Here is a 15010-nt window from a genome sequence, read left to right on the forward strand (position 1 = left end):
TTTCCCACCTCAATGGGGGTGTAAACATGCACAGAGAAGTGATTGGTGTGGAGCCCACAGGATCCACAGAGCAGAGACCTAGGCTGCCATGCTTGTCCAATGGGCTGAGCAATAGCAGGAAGCAAAGACTCAAGTCTTTCATGTCTTTAGCCTTCACTGAGCCACTGCTTAGCAAAGTCTGAACCTCTGCTATGGAAACAGGAGTTGAGACGCCCCAGAGGAGACAGTGATGCCCAGGGAAGGTGCCAGTCAGATTGATAGGGATGCAGAAAGCCTGGAGTCAGAAAGCTACAGAGGGTACAATGCACTGTATTACCATGTTTAATCCTCCCAATCCTATGAGGTGAAATTGGGAAACGGAGATACAGTGAACTTACTTTCTGAAGTTTACATATGGCAGAGCACAGATTCAAGCCCAGAAAATCAGGTTCAGAAATCTGTGCACTTCACCACTAAGCCAGGCTACCATCCACTTGCCAGGTACACCAGAGGGCATGACTTCTTGTTCCTATTGAGCCCAGAATTCTAGAATTCTCCAGAACAGATTCAAACTGGCTAAGCCAAGACTTTGATCTCTAGGATGGACAAGACCAAGTAAAAACAAGGACGAAGATAAAACAATGTAATTTATTATCATCCAGCATGAATCAGGAGAAGGCAGTGGCACCCCACTCCAGTACTCTTGCCTGGAAAATCCATGGACGGAGGAGCCTGGTAGGCTGCAGTCCACGGGGTTGCTAAGAGTTGGACACGACTGAGAGACTTCACTTTCACTTTTTACTTTCATGCTTTGGAGAAGGAAATGGCAGCCCACTCCAGTGTTCTTGCCTGGAGAATCCCAGGGACGGGGAAGCCTGGTGGGCTACCGTCTTTGGGGTCGCACAGAGTCGGACACGACTGAAGCGACTAAGCAGCAGCAGTAGCAGCAGCATGAATCAGGTGCTTTATATGCACACAGCTAATATTCATTAACCCACGTTTAAGCTGAGGACATGGGGACTTGGAGGGATTAAGTAACATTCCTAAGTTCCCACTGCTAGAGGGTGGCCATGGTACAATGTGAACTTGAGATTTCCTGTTCAAAAATTACACCCTCGCTCCTATATGATTTCTTCTGCAGCTGTATATTTTCTCCAAGTACAGTGTACACACATCTATCCTTCTTCTGCCATGGGTATTTGAATGGTAAAGTGTCATCTGTCACCTGGGAAGGTGGCTGAGTCCCCAGGATAACCCTGGGAAGCTTGCACCGATTCACAGGTGCCCTGTCAGCACACATGTAAGGTACCCTGATTGCGCTTGGTGCTCCCGTTAAAACAAAAAATCGTATTACTTTGTTGTTTTCCTTGGTAATGATGACTTTTTCACTTTTATCATTTGTCCTTTTCTGTTGCCAATCCCTTCAAGTCCTGGTCAGCCCACTCCCACAGACACACGAGCTGGACCTGTCAGGGCACCTGTCTCAGCCTTCCTGGTAATGTCATTGGTGCAAGAGTGTAGGTTTGGGTTCAACTCTCAGCCCTTCTAGTCACTGACCAGTTGATCGAGGGCAAATTGTTCAGTTACCTCCCATCTGAGTAATGGGGCAATAATGTCTGGCAGGAATTCACGAGACAGAGGAGAAATGGTGTGAAGTTCAGGGCAGGGTTCCCTGTCTATGGGCAGATCATCTGCCCGCAGCACCACAGTGAGACCACACTCAAGTTCCTTTAGAGCCAAGACAGAGTTACCATCACCCTGTGTGCTCACCCTGGACCAGTGTGTGGTGGGTATTCACAGTTGTTAGGTCCTGTCCTTGCTGTTCACGACAAGCCTCAGCTGCCCCTCAGAGCTGGCTAGATGCCCCTCCCTGCCCACCTCTCCCTCTCTCCTAGTTCTGATCATGGCAATCAACTACCTTCTCTCTCACTCAACTCTAACCTCCTTCAGGGCCAGGCTAGAGCTCCCCTCATTGCCAGAGCACATGGCAGAGTCTCCAGTGCACAGCAGCCCTACACCAACACATGCTGCATCCTAAGTTACCTTTAAATTTCGTTTTTAAAAAATTGGGGGCCTAGTTGTGTAGCATGTGAGATCTTAGTTTCCCAACCAGGATTCAATCAGTACCCCCTGCATTAAAAGTGTAGAGTCTTAACCACTGGACCACTAGGGAAGCCCCTAAATACGTTTTTATCATAACTTGAAATAAGATGCCAAGAGCCACATAGATCAAGTGTAGAACCTACTGAACTATTTACATTATTGAGCAAACATCCTTCCAGCCACTGTTTAGGCTGACAAAGAACTTTACCAGTTACAATCTCCCTAAAGCTCACCCTTCTGGTGATCCCTTCTGACCGGTAGATCCCACCTGTCAGAATCCCCTTCCTCCTCTCAAGAGTATGGTGTCCTGACTTTTAAAGTCTTTACTCACACAGAATTATCATTCACGTGGGGCTTCCTAGATGGTGCTAGTGGTAAAGAACCCGCCTGCCAATGCAAGAGACCTAAGAAACTCGGGTTGGATCCCTGGGTTAGGAAGATCCCTTGGAGCAGGGCATGGCAACCCACTCCAGTATTCTTGCCTGGAGAATTCCATGGACAGAAAAGCCTGGTGGGCTACAGTCTATAGGACTGCAAAGAGTTGGACACAACTGAGTAAATTAGCATGCATGGTGGCACATGTATTATCATTCAAATTTGTATCCCTAGATACTATGGTTTAGTTTTTCCCATTAAAAAACTAATTTGTTATGCTTTTAAGGTTTTTTTAATCTAAAGATTCCTCCTCTATTGCTCTTTTCTTCAGAATGTATTTGCTGAAGAAAGTAGGACATTTGACAAAGGAGGCAAAAATATACAATGGAGAAAAAACAATCTCTTTAACAAGTAGTGCTGGGAAAACTGATCAATCATCTGTAAAAGAATAAAACTATAACACTTTCTAATACCATACACAAAAATAAACTCAGAATGGATTAAAGATCTAAATGTAAGACAAGAAACTATAAAATTCTTAGAGGAAAACATAGGCAAAACACTCTCTGACATAAATCAAAGCAAGATCCTCTATGACCCACCTCCTAGAGTATTGGAAATAAAAATAAAAATAAACAAATGGGACCTAATTAAACTTAAAAGCTTCTGCACAATGAAGGAAACTATAAGCAAGGTGAAAAGAAAGGCAGCTATCAGTATGGGAGAAAATAATAGCAAATGAAACAACTGACAAAGAATTAATCTCTAAAATATACAAGCAGCTCATGCAGCTCAATACCAGAAAAATAAACTACACAATCAAAAAGTGGGTCAAAGAACTAAACAGACATTTCTCCAAAGAAGACGTACAGATGGCTAACAAACACACGAAAAGATATTCAACATCATTCATTATCAGAGAAATGCAAATCAAAACTACCACCTCACACCAGTCAGAATGGCTGCCATTACAAAGTCTACAAACAATAAAAGCTGGAGAGAGTGTGGAGAAAAGGGAATCCTCTTACACTGTTGGTGGGAGTGCAAACTAGTACAGCCACTATGGAGAACACTGTGAAGATTCCTTAAAAACTTGAAATAAAACTGCCATATGACCCAGCAATCCCACTGCTGGGCATACACACCAAGGAAATCAGAATTGAAACAACACATGTACCCCATGTTCATCGCAGAACTGTTTACAATATCTAGGACATGGAAGCAATCTATGTGTCCATTAGCAGTCGAATGGGTAAGGAAGTTGTGGTACATATACACAATGGAATATTACTCAGCTATAAAAAAGAATGCATTTGAGTCAGTTCCAATGAGATGGATGAAACTGGAGCCTATTAGACAGAGTGAAGTAAGTCAGAAAGAGAAACACCAATACAGCATTTTAATGCATATATATGGAATTTAGAAAGACAGTAACAGTGACCCTATATGCAAGAGAGCAAAACAGACACAGATGTTAAGAACAGACTTTTGGACTATGTGGGAGAAGGCGAGGGTGGGACAACTTGAGAGAATAGCATTGAAACATGCATATTACCATATGTAAAATAGATCACCAGTGCAAGTTCAATGCATGAAGCAGGGCACTCAAAGCTGGTGCCCTGGGACAACCCAGAGGGATGGGGTGGGGAGGGAGGAGGGAGGGGTTTCTGGATGGGGGGACACGTGCACCCATGGCTGATTCATGCCTATGTATGGCCAAAACCACCACAATATTGTAAAGTAAGTAGCCCAATTAAAACAAATAAATACATTTTTAAAAAGTCACTCCCCCCCCCCCCCCACCACAAGAAACAAAAGAACACAGGACAGTGACCTGTCAAGTTTCCCAGTTTGGATTTCAATAACTGTGCACTCACATTCAGCTCTGTCCTAGTATTTCCTGCAAACAGGCGACTGGATCCAGATTTGTATTGCTCATTTTCTGCCCCAAGCCTGGAATTAGCTATTTCTTCAAGAAAAGCTAGTTTCTTTTGTCACAAATGATATGCTAAGACCATAATCTGGATAATGAGAGCAGAGACCTATCAAAGCTGTTTTCACCAGACAGTGCCTGGCGTGGAGAAGCTGCTAAAAGAGCATGTGTTAAATGCCTGTGTATTTAGAAGTAGGAGAGTGCTTGTTCTACACCATCATCATTTATCATCCATTTATCTATCTATTTATTCATCTATCTCCCTTCCCAGGTTACTCAATAGTAAAAGACCTGCCTGCCTGTGCAGAAGATGTGGGTTTGATCCCTGGATTGGGAAGACCCTCCAGAGAAGGAAATGCAACCCACTCCAGTATTCTTGCCTGGGAAATCCTATGGACAGAGGAGTCTGGTGGGCTACAGTCCATGGGGTCAAAAAAGAATCAGACATAGCTTAACATGCTTGCATCTATCTACCTATTTATCCATGTATGTACATATTATGGCAGTGCTGGCCCTATACCACACTTACATGGATCTGATCTGAATGTTCTGCTGCCACTCCTTCATTGACTTTCTTTTACAGTCATTATATCATTTAATATTCACAAACAACCTCAAGGTGTTTACAACTAACCTCATTTCACAGATAAGGAAACTAAGGCTCAGAGAGCTGAAGTGCCTCATCCAGATCTCACAGCTAATAAGAACAGAACTCGACCACAAACTCAAGTCTGACAGACTCCAAAGCCTGCCTGCTTTCCACTGCTCCTTCATGAGCATTTGCCCCTGAAATATTTTGTATGTTCATTTGAAAATTTAATCTCAATTGAAATTTGTTATAAATGGGTGATTGAATAAGCCTAACTTCATGGGGCCAAGTACAGACAGTCAAGCTTTGCACTCGGTCCATGAAAGAATCTTTCCTTCCTTATTTTATTTTTAGTTCTCATTGTGACATATTTTGGCTGGATGTGGCAGAGGTATATTTTTAGTATTCTGGAATAAATCTGAATGCCGGGAGCCAGCGTGAGGAACTCCACCCACGGCAAAGGTCATGAGGAAGGAGGCTTTGGCATACGCAAAGGCGTGATCAAGCCTCAGGAAACCCCCTGTTCCTGAGCATCTACCCCCCAAACCAGAGTCTACCTACTTTACTTTTTCATGCTCTCACCTATACCTCTGACTTTACGGGGGCTGACCCCCATTACCTCTCTCGGAGAAGGAGTTAGCTTACAGCTTCAAGTCAATAAAAATTCCTGGGCGTGACAAGAGTGTTTCAACTTACGAACTCCTCTGAAGGTTATCTAGCCTGCCTGTACAGGTTCGTCTGGCCACATGTGATTGTTTACAGCCTCCCAATCATGAGAGGCATGAGATGTTTTAGACTTACTAAAGGCAGATTCTTCTGGGAAGTTAGAAATTATTAGTATAGTGGGTTGGTTAGGAATTGTATTGGTGAAGGGTTTTTCATTTGTTGTGCTAATAATTGCTGCTAATTTCCTGCCCTGGGTGTGACAAGGGCATTTCAGGTCAAACCTCTCTGCTGGCAGACTAGCTTGTGTAACAGGGTTATCCATACTCCTGCCAAGCACAAGATTGTTTACTACCTCTCAACCATAAACAGCACAGAGAGCTTAGAGTATTTTGAAAGTCTTAATTAGCATAGGGCTTTTCTCATTGTTGAGTCAATGATTGCCACCAGGCCTCCATATCCTTAGGCACCTGGGAATATATTAATCAATGTATTTGGAATATAGAAAAGGAAATACAGTAGTTTTTGATGTTAGCAATACTAGACTTTTTGAGTTAATGAATTTTCTCTTTTGTAATAGATCACTGTACTTTGTTATAAATCACTGCGTCCTTGCTATGCAAAAATGTAACTTTACCACTATCTTAAGACTAAAGAGATCTTAAGGGGAACATTGGTGAAAGGATTTTCTTTTGTTGGGCTGATGTTTTGCTGCTAAATCTCCATATTCCCTGTGCTTATAATGAATATAACTAGCATATAGGAGAAATAAGTATTAACTTTTAAGATTAATCATGTTAACCTTAGGTTAAATAAATTCCTTTCTTAGTTGTAACCCACTACACCCTCACCCTATAGGAATGCAACTTTATCTGGTACCTTCAGAGGGTGGTGCCTGGTTTAAGAAAAAACACCCTTGGAAAAAATAAGCTTTTTGGTTATCAGAAAGAAAGGATCATAAAATGTCAGCAGGCCTCATGGCCAGAAGATGATGTAAAACCGCTAAGACCTTTTTTAATGCTATTATGAAGCACCTAATTTTGATAAAGGTCAGGACTGCTGACCCCCACGTGACTCTGTATTCATCCCTATGTATAACAAAAAGTATATAAGCAAACCTGAAAAATAAAGAAATGGGATCAGTTTCTGGAAAGACTGATTTCCCCATGTCGTTTCTTTCTTGCTCCCCATTTTTCTGGCTGAATTCCCACCTGGAGCATGGGTGCTTGCCATGTCTACTTACTTGCCCTGGTTTTTAAGTTCCATACGAGAAGGAGCCCAAGGAGGGGCACCTTCCGGTATTCAAGTGGCACCGGTGGCCCAAGGTAGATGGTGCAAATTCCTTGTCTTGGAATTTTATTGGTATCCCATGTAAACCAAGTTATTCAGTCTCTTTTTCTCCACTAATATTTCCTACTACACTATCTGTTTCTAATCTCTCTCTATATCTGTAATTAAATAAGTTTTTTCCTAGGACGCTGATTCTGTCCCCACCTTCGAATTACCCTGGATCCACTGGGGCTGGACCCCAGCACCTGAAAGTATATTTTTCACTCTTGGCTTGTGAGGCTCATTTTATTCATATATTTACAGATAAAAAAATAAGTGAATGATATCTTTAAGTCATTCATGTCTCAATTCTCATGTACGCACCATTTATGGGCTCACTTTTTATTTGAGTCTAAATAATAGTTATAAGAGGTTCTCTTTGCTTTGTGTCCACATAGCCAAAGCCTCACTGTCCCCTTATATTTGTGATGGTAATGAAACCTTTTGAGAAGGTTGTTTGATGGAAGGGTGTGTGACCCTTTTAATAGAAGCAGACCACATTACAAAGCTGATAGAAAGCTCTGTTTCCTGGGAAACCTAAATAGAATGATGAGGGGTACTTGGTGTCTAACATTTCATGTAATGTCACGAAGGCAGGTATTAGACTTTCGTATTGGGATAGGAAAGAGTTCTCTTCCCCATGAGCACGTGGAAAGTTACCACCTACCCACTAAAGAGAAGAAGACAATGAATCCACAGGGTCAAGCACTGGGGTGGCTGGCTCCAGCACTGTCCTGTTTTCGTCTTGGACAATGAAATCAGGACAGTGATTTTAGGAAGAATAACTTATCCCCCCTGATAAAGATGAAGGAGCATCATAACATGTTTGTACCTTTTTTTAGCCTAGAAGAGTATGAGGAAATTGACTGCAGAGCCTCCATTGGACTGTTCATAGAGGCTAGTATGGCTTTTGAAGACAAAATGGCCACAAAGTCTGGGGGTGAGAGATGAGGATTTAGGGAAATGCCAAGTGAATATGGGAGACTCCTGATGTAAATGAGGGATTATTTCTGAGACCTTTGTGAATACCTTAATTCATAAATACTATTTATAATTTCCTCCTTTACCTCTAGCTTATGGCTAAAATCATTGCTTTTGTAGCCCTCTTCACTTATTCTTTATTTAAATAAAGAGTGATACTGAAGGACACTTACTCCATCTTAGGTATGCTGATTAAGACGACACACACAGTCCTCAAGGCCTCTGTGGTACATGATTTTTGTTTGTTTTTTTAAAATTAATTTATTTTAATTGGAGGCTAATTACTTTACAATACTGTGGTGGTTTTTGCCATACATTGACATGAATCAGCAACGGGTGTAAATGGAACCTAAGGTTAGTTTTAATCAGGTATGGTAAGATACACCTATGAAAGAAGTTCTTATACTCATAGATCCCTAGAAACAGGAGACGTGGCATACCATGAGGGGCTACACAGGGAAGCATTAGGGTTGCTCAGGAGGCAGAGGGGGTGAGAGGAGAAATTAGCTGAATAATTCCAATGGGCTCTAGGCTATAAATGTGGTCCCTAGTTGTCCAGTACTTGGTTCTGGAATGCTTTAGGGCAGGTGTATAGTGTCCTGATCTGCAGAAGTCCAATCAAAGGAGGCAGATGGGGTAGGAACTAGGCACATTTTTCATAACAAAGGAGTGCTGGCAGACAAGTCATTTACTATCTCCAGAAATAAACTAGCTCTGAGAGGGGCACTTCCTTCATGGGTTCACAAAGCCCCCAAATGTCAAAGCATCAAAATATAGGGGAAAAACCCCATGACTGATACACAAAGGGACAAGATTGACACAACTTCTTGCAGCCATAAGAGCAGCAAATTTCACCGTTCTTTCTATTCCTACACTTCTAGGTCATTTTCCAAATCCCTTCAACTTATACTTGTTGCTTGTCTTGCTTACTTTCTGAAACCCAAACCTCAGAATTTTCTTGCTAGGCCCTCTAAAACATGACAACTCTGTTTCATGGCAAACAGACAACCATCCATTCTTAAATATTGTGCCCAATTCCAAGATTGGGAGGTAAAATCAGGTCCTCCTTCATCATTCATACCATCCCTTGAGCACTCTTTTTAAGCATTACTTAAAAAGCCCAGGCTCAATTTTTCCACTCCTTTTGTGACCCATGCATATCAATTGTTCTTTTCCATTGTCACCACCATCACCCAATTTTGTCTGTTTTAAGAAATCTACAACATTCTGAGCTTTTTTTTTTTCTTTTTTCTGAGCATCCCTTTAATTTCATGGTCTCTACTCTGAAGTAGGCCTTCTTTCACATGCACCGTTAGCTTATCATAGTATACTTAGAGCTAACATTAAAATACTTTACATAAAATGTAAGAAGCGTGCAACAGCGTAACTCCATTTCCCACACTCATCATTTGGTCTGCAGCATTTATGTATTTTAAATCTATGTACATTTTATGCCCACAGCCCACTTGTAACTGTTGCAGTAAAAGTTGTCATTTAAAGAAATAAGGAAAGAAATAAAGATAGTCTTTTATGTTCACTCACATATTACCATTTCCAGTTCTCTTCCCTCCTTCCTATAGATTTGGTTTTTCCATCTGATACTACTGCCTTTCTATCGTGAAGACTTTGTCATCCCATCGTCTTTTGGTTTCCATCATTTCTAGTGAAATGTTAGCTGTAATTCAAATTATTGTTCTCCCACATGAAAAAAAAAAGGTTTTTTTTTTTCTCTTTCTCTGAGTGCTTTCAAAATTTTGTCTTTATTTTGGGTTTTCAACTTGTTGAGGATAATGTGTTTAGGTGTGGTCTTCTTTGTATTTATCCAGTTCGGAGCATGCTTACCTTATTTAAATTTTAAAATGATGTTTTGTACCAAGTTTGGAAAACTTTTCAACCATTATGTTTTCAGTTAATTCTTTGATGCTCCACTTATTTTTGTCCTTTGGTCCTTTTGAGACTTTTCTCTGTTCTCTGCTCTTTTTTCCTTCTCTTGCCCTTCCCCCTCACTGACTTTAAAGAATCTATCTCCACTCTCCTTCTCTCTTCATATTGTACTATTGCTTTTGATTTCTCTTCCAGTTTACTGACTCTTCTATCTCCAATCTGCCACTAAATCCTTTCTTTCATTTTAGATATCGTATTTTCCACTTTAGATTTACATGTATGCATAGTTCCCATTTCATTGCTGATATTTCCTATCTATTCATTCATCGTGACAATACTTACTTTAAAACTTTAAAACATTTTGAAATAACTGCTTTAAACTTGCTTTCTGAAAATTCCAATATCTGTGTCATCTCAGGAACTGTTTCTTCTGAATGATTTTACTCTGAACTTTCAGTCAGTCAGTTCAGTCACCCAGTCATGTCTGACTCTTTGTGACCTCATGGACTGGGGCATGCCAGGCTTCCCTGCCCATCACCACTCCCAAAGCCTGCTCAAACTCATGTCCACCGAGTCAGTGATGCCATCCTACCATCTCATCCTCTGTCGTCCCCTTCTTCTTCCTCATTCAATCTTTCCCAGGATCAGGGTCTTTTCCAACTCTGAACCTTAGGTCACATTTTTTCCTGTTTCCTCATATGTCTAGTAATTTGTATCTCATACTGGGGACTGAGAATTGTACATAGTAGAAACTCTGGATTCTTGTTATCTTTCTCTGAGACTGTTGATTTTTATTAAATTATTTAAAGATCACTTTGTACCTATAGACTTTGATTTTATACTATATAAGGGTATTAGCGTTTAGGTTTACTCTTATTCTTGAACAAGTCCCATAATCCTGACATATGAACTTTACTTCTAATATATGTTCATCCTGTCATTTTATTAGAAAACTCCAAGTGTTTATTTAGCCCTTATAACTTGGAGGAATTCTAAAATTTGTCTCATTTGAAGCAGACAGTAACTAAAATCTCTGATCATTATTTTCATCTTTCGTGCTATCTCTTTTCAATGGGTTTCCAAAATCTCCTCTGTATGTCCACAGTCCAGGGGTCAGTCAAGGATCTGAAGTAAATTCGCTTTCAGAGTTTGAGGTCTCTTCCTATATAGCCCTCTTTTCTGGTGTTATGTATGGCAATGGCACCCCACTCCAGTACTCTTGCCTGGAAAATCCCATGGACAGGGGGAGCCTGGTAGGCTGCAGTCCATGGGGTTGCTAAGAGTCAGACATGACTGAGTGACTTTACTTTCACTTTTCACTTTCATGCATTGGAAAAGGAAATGGCAACCCACTCCAGTATTTGTGCCTGGAGAATCCCAGGGATGGGGGAGCCTGGTGGGCTGCCGTCTACGGGGTTGCACAGAGTTGGACACGACTGAAGAGACTTAGCAGCAGTAGCAGTGTGCTGTATGTATGCTTAGTCACTCCATCATGTCTGACTCTTTGCGACCCTATGGACTGGAGCCCCCCAGGCTCCTCTGTTGGGATTCTCCAAGCAAGAATACTGGAGTGGGTAGCCATGGTCTTCTCCAGGGGATCTTCCAGACCCAGGGATTGAACCTGGGTCTCCTGCACAGCAGGTGGATTCTTACCATCTGAGTCATCAAAGCCTTTCTGGTGTTAACTCCCTAAATTTTCAGGAATTCTGAAATTGATGATTGAAATTGATTTCTTAGTTCCTTCCTTCCTTCTTTTCATTCTTCTTCACTTTTAAAAATTCTTACTTTTAATAATTTTACTAAATAGCTACATAGATAAAAGCTATCTTTACATCTTCAATTCATTCACTGTAATTGTACAATTCAATAATTTTAAGTAAATTTATTAAGTTGTATAACAACCATCACAAGCCAGTTTTAGAACATTTCTGACACCTAAAAGTGACTGTGCTCATTTATAGTTTACGCCTCCTCTGACTTTGAGTCCCAAGCAACCATTGATCTATAATATTTTTCATCTTAAAACTGTGTTTTGTGGACATTTCATGTAAATGAAGTCATGGACTATCTAGTCTTTTTTGTCTAGTTTTCATCACTTAGCATAATGTTTTTCAAATTAATCTATGTTGTGTAAGTCAATATGTTGTTCCTTTTTATGCTGAACAGCATTTCATGTATGGATATACAATAGGCTACTTATTCATTCACCTCTTAGAGGACATATTCGTTTTGTTTTGTTTTGCTTTTGGAAGCTTTTTTCAATGTTCCTCAGATAATACTTATATAGCCCAACTGGTACTTATAGGTCTATGGACCAATGTTTGGGAATCATGGTGTAGAAAATCAAATCATGACATTCAGATAAAGACTCATCTTTTTAAATTTAAGAAGCATATTTTGGACACATATTTGTGTTAGATGCTGTGTTAAAAGTTAAAAAGTTGAATAAGACATGATATCCTAGCACAGTGGAAGAAATGACCAACAAACAAAGAATGTAATGAAGCGTGAAAAATGGTGTGATAAAATTCTGGAGCCCCCATGGAGTTAAGGCTAATTTTTTATGGGAGAGAGAATTACAGAAAAGTCTTATAAAGGATGTGATCCTTGAGTCTTGAAAGATGGTCTTAAAAGATGAACAAGTAATTGGTCAGTAAGACAGTGGAAATAACTTGCTTTGCCATGGCAAACTGTTTTATTTTTAAAAGCTATGCAGATAGGTGTAAACATAGTATTGTCCAAACTGTCTTTTCCTTGGAATTTTATGGAAACAAATTATTCCTGTGAGTGTCTGCTGAGATCAATGGATGGAGAAATATGGTGAAAACTTGGCAGATACTCCATTATGCCAAGCTATGTAAATAATTCTCAACAAGATAAACACACGATGGAAAATAACCGTGTTCTTTTGGAGAATAGTGGACTTGGTCCAATACCTTGGGCAAACTGCTTAATCTTTCAGAGCCTCATTTTCAGCATCTAAAAAACTGAATTAAGAAATAGCTTCAAAAGTAACTGAACAGATTAGACTTAATGTATGCAAATCAATGTATTTAGGGCTTGGCACATAACAGCCTCTCAAAAAATGCCAATTTTCCTTCTTTCCCCAACACATTGGCTATTTGCCATTCTTGCACATAAGGGCTACAAGAAGTTAATGCAATCACAAGGCTTATTTGTCTTTTGGTTCCTATTTCTATTGTCTCAAGAACAGTACCTTCTTCCTAGTAACCAAGGGGTGCAATAGCTGTTTCATAATGAGGCCTTGCTTCCTTCTAAATATGCACTAATTGTCAAGGTGATGGAGGAGGTTCATTATTTAAAAGCATAATTAAAGGGCACTTCCTTTAGCTAAACTAATGAGCAGAAAGTGCAGCAATATTTGCATGTTTAGACATTAAGGATGGAAACAGATGACTCATAGGAGAATGGGAGGAAGCAGGGAAGGTAGGGAAAATTAATCTCACTGCCTAGGACCTCCAGGGTTATTGCATTGCAGGACATCCCCGGAGGAGTGATCTTCCCTAAGAAGTCAGCTTCACTGGCTTTTCTTGTTTTATTGGATGAACAGCCCTCTCACCCCTGTACCTCAGGAGAAAGCTGAGCTTTACTGCAAAAGATGCTAAAACATGATTCTTGATAAGCTGATCTTGGAATCTGTTTCTCACTGGACATCCATGCCCTGTTCTAAACACTTATGTATCAGCAGAGATACTGATTCATTCTTCTCATGCTGTGTATTCACTAAGGTTGTAAATTCTCCCAAGTCAATAATAGTGCATTTTACCCTCTTGGCACATGTGTGTTAAGGTCATATTCAAGGTTCTTCCATTTATTAGAGGAGGGCATGGCAACCCACTACAGTATTCTTGCCTGGAGAACTCCATGGACAGAGGAGCCTGGCGGGCTGCAGCCCATGGGGTTGCAAAGAGTTGGACATGACTGAAGTGACTGGGCACATTTATTAGATAAGAGATGTGGAAAGCACCCTATTATGTCTCCCATTCTTCATCCTTAACCTGGGTGTTTTGCCTAAATTGCAAGGTTTTTGTTAGAATAAAAAAGAAAGTGTCTGGAGCAAAGTAAGAATAGAAATAATGTTTAATCCAATTCTCCTTCTCACTATACAACAATTTCGTGGTCATCAGTGCCTCTGCCTCATGTCTCCTAAATGAGGGTGTTAGCATTAGAATGTGTCATTTTATGTTAGGTTTCAGTTATGCCAATTTCTTGCTTTCTATACTGTGGAAGTGACACACAGAGAAAAATATCTTTCATACAACAAATGTAGACGCTTGGGTTTGATGGCAAGGAGAAGGCTCTCTCCCCTCTCCCTGGTACCTAATCCCCAAAGCAGTCTAGAAAGATAGGAGCAAGCCACAGTCAGCGTGGTGACTGATTCAAAGCTGCTTCCACTGGACCACCCCAAGGCCTGAGCATCTTATTATTGGAACGGTGATTTGATTTACTAATCATGTGTAATTATGTTGACATTGTTTTTGTCTTTTTAACAGTAAAATAAGACTGATTTTAAATATGTATTACAGGATGCCTACTGAACAGAAAATGCAATTGTTGCCTCTGGGCAGAGGTACAGGCTAAGACACAAATAATGATTTCACAGGAGCAAAAGGAATTACTGAGCAGATGCTCATCTGGGGAAAAGAGGCCAGAGAGGAGCCATGCCTGCCAGCAGAGGGAGAAGGTATAGGATAATTAGCATCTTTGATTTGTTTAAATTTTTTGGTATAGCCTTCTACTTCAAGATGGAATAAAAGAATGGGAGAAGCCAGGTGAGATCGCAGCAAAGAGAATTATAACTGAGCAGGACCCTATGAGACCTTTCTGGAACAAACTTCCCTCTCCCCACCTCTCCCAAGTCCTTTGTTTGCCTCTTATCTGAAGAAAAACTTTTGCCTCCTAGGCTTTCCTTGAGTTCCAAAGAATAAAATTAATCAGAGACATGAGAAAATGCAGAAAGAAAGGAAAACAGTCAAGCAAGACAAAATAATAGTTTAGCCATTAAACAAAGCCAAGGGCCTTTAAAGCCTCCTCAAGGGCCATAGATAATATTGTGAGAAATATCCTTTGAGATGTTTTGCAGGTAGTGAAACCTCCACCAGGTGGAAGAAGTTAACTGTATGTTACCCATAAGCACATGGACCCCAGATGAG

At 40.5% G+C, this 15010-nt stretch overlaps 1 protein-coding gene across 2 annotated transcripts in view; it reads right to left on the reverse strand.

The window, feature by feature from the left end:
- CLSTN2 (calsyntenin 2) overlaps positions 1–15010 on the reverse strand; it is a 745380-nt gene that overhangs the window by 80494 nt on the left and 649876 nt on the right. The gene's annotated exons all lie outside the window — the stretch shown is intronic.

Source organism: Ovis aries, chromosome 1, assembly GCF_016772045.2.
Source record: "Ovis aries strain OAR_USU_Benz2616 breed Rambouillet chromosome 1, ARS-UI_Ramb_v3.0, whole genome shotgun sequence".
NCBI classification, from domain to species: Eukaryota; Metazoa; Chordata; class Mammalia; order Artiodactyla; family Bovidae; genus Ovis; species Ovis aries.